The sequence below is a fragment of the Ursus maritimus genome, unplaced genomic scaffold (assembly GCF_017311325.1).
Source record: "Ursus maritimus isolate PB19 unplaced genomic scaffold, ASM1731132v1 scaffold_2, whole genome shotgun sequence".
Lineage (NCBI taxonomy): Eukaryota > Metazoa > Chordata > Mammalia > Carnivora > Ursidae > Ursus > Ursus maritimus.
The window spans coordinates 55883118-55888234 of NW_024424452.1; the positions used below are offsets into that span (position 1 = coordinate 55883118).

General features: G+C 32.0%; 1 pseudogene; it reads right to left on the minus strand.

The window, feature by feature from the left end:
• Nucleotides 1-521: 521 nt before the first annotated feature.
• Nucleotides 522-1061, minus strand: LOC103658187 (annotated as a pseudogene).
• Between the last annotated feature and the right edge of the window lie 4056 nt (nucleotides 1062-5117).

A 5117-nucleotide genomic window follows, 5' to 3' on the forward strand; every position in this document is an offset into this window, starting at 1 on the left:
TGAAAATGATAGCATCCCAGAAACATGGGCTTATCCATGGTTATGAAATGCTGTTTTTGTTTTGGTGAATGTTTTTATGTATATATCTTATGTATACACACACAAAAAACCCCCTAAATTAACAAAACCCCCAGAATGGTCCTTAGGCATAGAGGAGTTAAACACAAGTTTTGACTGAGTAACAACTATGAAGATCTCCCCCAACATTTAGAAAAGGTGTTCTCTAATGCGGGGGCATAATATACCATGGTCTCAAATATTCTTTTCTGATAAAGGAAGCAAGTACAGAAAGCTTTTATTTGTTCAAAGTAACCAGTGCTATAGATGCAAAAAACCATAACAACTCCCCCAATATTGTTTCAAAACAAACATATCAAATTTGATTTCATTAGAATGTTATTTCTTCACGCTAATAAATCAAAAAACAAAGACCCAGATTTATATATATATATATATATATAAATACATATAAATATTACACACACACACACACACATATATATGTATAGCAATGCAAACAATTATTGAGCTTCCTCTTCTGGACAAGAATGCCAAGTTAGTCTCTCTTCATAAAAAGCAATTACAATTTGAGGACACTTCATATTTGCCTCTTTTGCCAGCACCAAGTCTGCCTCATCTGAATCTTTCCATTCCATTAGAAACATTAATTCTCCATGCTGTCTGTGGCACCAATTATTCATTCAGGATCAAGACCTCTGGCAAAGCCTCTTGGTTTATCAGCAGCATCTCTTTTCTTTGACTTGCTATGATCAGATTCACTGTCCGATAAAGTTTTTCTTTTTGTACTGTCTTTTTCTTTACCAGCTTTTTGAGAATTAAATGCTTCAATTAACTCTGGACAATCTAAATTTTCTTCAGGTTCCCAAGTACTATCAGCATCTGTAAATCCCTTCCACTTCAGGAGATACTCCACCTTCCCATTCACTACCTGTTGGTGCAGTACTTTTTCCACCACAAATTCTTCAGGCTCTGCATCTTCTACTTTTTTTATTCTTTCCATTCTGTTTCTTTCCCATTTTTTGCAATGTATTTTTATTGGAGACTATTTTTTATTGCAGACTTGAAAAGTTATTATTCACTGCCTCCGAGCTGCTCTGGGTCCTGGGTCTGCAGTGTCTCCAGCCCTGTGTGCTTCAAGCTCCCTATTTTATTTTGTAATATAGTACAGAAAATAACATAAAGTATGTATTACCATATTAATTTTAATTACACATTTCTTAAATCACCACTGTCTTATAAGATTCTTTTTCCCCTTTGGTCATTTGAAACTATTTAGATGCTTGAAAGAAAAATTCAGTTTTCATCTCAAAGTTTTCTTTTTCAGATGATTGGCTATTTCCATAGTCTAGAATAATGCCAGTAAATTTTTGATTCGAATAATTCATTTTAACACATATTTATTTTATTATGTTAACATGGTTAAATTTTTTTGGAACTGGCAGTGGAAAGAGGAAAGGAATTTGTTCCAATTTTTTTAAATGTTTAAATTGAATCTATTAACACAACTAGCAAACATATGGCAAAAGAGAATGTTTACATTTAGCAGAATTCTTTCCTCTTTTCAAATCTTAGCAATTACATACAGTTTTTCGATACATAATACAAAAATGATTGCCATACATTTGACTAAAAAGTAAATGAATGGCTGAGGGCATTGGTATTATAATACAAAATCTTTCACATCTAGATTATTTAAATTTATACCAACCAAGTTAGTAGTTTTAGTTACTGGATAATCCATAGGCAATGAATCTATCCCATACCTACTAATTTATCTAAACGTATTCATGGAGTCTTTATGATTATCTAAACAATAAAAATTTAAAAATAAAATAAAGCACAATCCTTGCTATAAATATTTTCACAATTTAGTCTGGGGAATATTCTTTTAAAGAAAAAAATAATAAAATATAACTGTAGCAGTAGGGTTGGGTGGTGTTGGCCCAAAATAGGTATGGTTTCCTAAGTTCATATTTTTATTTATAATCATCATTGTTGCACAGTTTTAATCTGAGAATGGTTGAGAAATACAGAGATGGCATTAGTATTTTGATATGGAGCTGTCAAAAGAATTTAGAAATATCTGTTGATACATAATTATAAAAATGTACATCTCCAGGTATACATCAGCCTGATTGCACATCAACATGAATCATGAATAAAAAATAATATATTCAACCATCTGTGATGCAGTTTCTAACTAAAAATATTTTTTTTTCCCCCAAATCTCAAAATTATGAAAAGAAAACCATCTCTTGGTTAGGGTTTATTAGAGAAAACTCATAGATGTTAACCATCCTAAAGGTAGAAGACATACCTACATATTCTCTATCAGGTATCAATAAACTTTTTCCTGAAGAGCTTGGTAGTAAATATTTTTGACTTTGTGGGCCATATGGTGTCTATTGCAACTACTCACACCTGCCATTGAGTAAAAGCAACCGTAGACAAATGAACAAATTGGTGTGACTGGATTTGGTCCAGTGGCAAGCCAGATTTGGTCCACTGATTTAGGTATTCCACTTCTATTTGTGTATTCCCACAGCTAGCACTGTAGTTGCATTGTGTAGTATCTCAACTAATATGAAAAATTAAAGTGAAAAACTATGTCTTTACTTAAAAGAATGTAGACACTATAAATCATTGGATTTGCTTCCTGGTTGTATTTTCTGGTACAAATTATGTTTTTTTTAATAGAAATTAGTAGGGAGATAAACAGTAAACAAAGTAAAATTCTTTTAGAATAACTTATCCCAAAACATGTCCTATGATCACTGATTCTGCAGAATGTTTAATTAGACATTTTGTCAAAAAGTGTTCCATATTAAATTCAGTTTAACAAATGTCTCCTAAACAAAGGTTAAGGTTAAAGGTTAGAGCTTTTGTCAAAATATGCACTGTGATATCGAAGAGATTGTGCACTGTGGCACCTAAGAGAGGACTGTACTACTTTAAATGATTCCTCATATTTATTTTACTACTAACTTCCAATTTTCAAAATCTTCTACATATAAAAAACAACAAGGATGATATGATATGTATGAATGGTTTGGGGCTGCCTATGTCACTTAATTTACGAAGTTCATTGATTCATTTATGTACAGTCATAAATAATCACTTGAAATACCGAAGAACAGTCAGTTGTCTACAAAAACATGGTCATTTCTAAAATTATATGCACATACACCAAATGATTTGATCAAGAAACAAAATACCCATTATATCACTTCTTATGTCAACAATGAAGATATTTTAACTGGTATTTGGCTTTGGATAGTAGACTACTATACCATCTTTTTACTGGAAAATAAAATGTATAAATTCTTAATGGTTCATTACAACATAGATAACTACTTTAAAAATATTGTAAAAAGCAATCAGAAGAAGAACATTGGCATATATTTCATAAAAGACATTAAAATTTCTAGTAGTTAAGGAAAAAATGAACCATCTTTTTAAGCTATGCATGCATTGTGTTTAAGAGATAAGCTTTGTGGTTCGCTGTTCTACTGTAATTAAAAGAGTTGTTAATTCAATATGCAAAGAGGAGATGGCCTTTTATTTAGACAGCTAAAATATATTAAGAAACAAGTTAAAGGCTAATGGAGGAAAACAGATAACTAAAGGATTAGGATCTGAGAAAATGTACCTATTGAAAGGTGAAATTTTCTACATCCTGTGTGCCTGCAAGAGAAATCTGTAGATTCCTCTACTTCAGTATTTCAGTTTTGTTGTAATTATCTGTGTACTCTAGTCTTCTCAACTGCACTGAAGAATTCTCCAGGGAAGAGAGCATATTTCTCTTAGTCTGTATATCCATGGTTTTTAGTATAGTAGCTGACCCATAGTTGGTTCTCAATAAATCTTGGTTGAGTGGATATACTGCCTGATTACAGAAGGGATGACAGACTGAATGTGTGCTTTTTTTCCTCTGGTAGTAAAGGCTTTTGGTTTCCCTCCCAGATAATGCCATTAGCAGTCTGCCGTTGTCCATATCCTCCAGCTGCAATGCTTGTGAGCTAATGGTTTACAACTTTGCCCTTCTCTAGAGACTTGCCCTCAGCTTAAAGGTGGTTCAAAGGATGGTGTTATGGTTTTTCTCTGGACATGAATTTCACCATTTAAAAAAATCGAGATAACAATGATTAATTTACAGTGCTGACAGGATAATTAAAATTAAATTTATAAAACTCACATGCATGCCCAGTGTAATTATGCATAGTAAAATTTCTACAAGTATGCACAGCATCCCCAAAATAAGTAGTACATATTATTTCTAGGGAAAGAAATGTTCCTAAATTCATGTTGCTTTATTAATGAGTCATGCACTTAATGAGAAAAAAATCTTGTAATTTTTTCTAAAATTGATTCTCTACTAAGATAAATCTTCAACTTCTGAAAATGTAGGAATTATATTGACTTGCAAATTTATTTTATTAGAGAAGGAATATATATTATTCCCTACACAAAGTTTATGAGACCAGTTAATATTTAAAATGTTGGGAGAGTAACATGACAAACTGCAATTTCTTTACTGCTCACCACTCAAAGCAATTTATGTATTCAAATAAGTTAGAAACAACTTTCTCTTATCACTTAAAATATTTCATCATGTCACCTACCTACTATTATAGTTCAAGATGCTGAGACTTACTTGCATATCACCCTGAGTTGATGAAAGTTCATTAATTATTTTATTTGGCTATCAGTGTGCAACTCATATTTCAAGTTTCTAAATAGAAAAACAACAACAACAACAAACCCAAAACCCTGTTAAGTGATATAGCTTATAGGACGTGCTAATGATATTGCTAACCTCCAAGTCAGTCATTGTTAATTGTGGGGGGAGGGAATATGTTAAAAAAAAAAAAAAACAACAACTTGAAAAAAATTTTCTAAATTTATTATTTAATTTATAAGCCAGGAAAATAGAAGTTATAATTGATTCAGAAGTAGACAATTGCTGTTGGGGGCACCATGCACCAAGGCTGCTAAGTATTTTTCACTTTGGACCTTCAAAATCCACTTCAGTGTTGCAAATCAATCTATCTTCCTTCCTTCCTTCCTTCCTTCCTTCCTTCCTTCCTTCCTTCCTT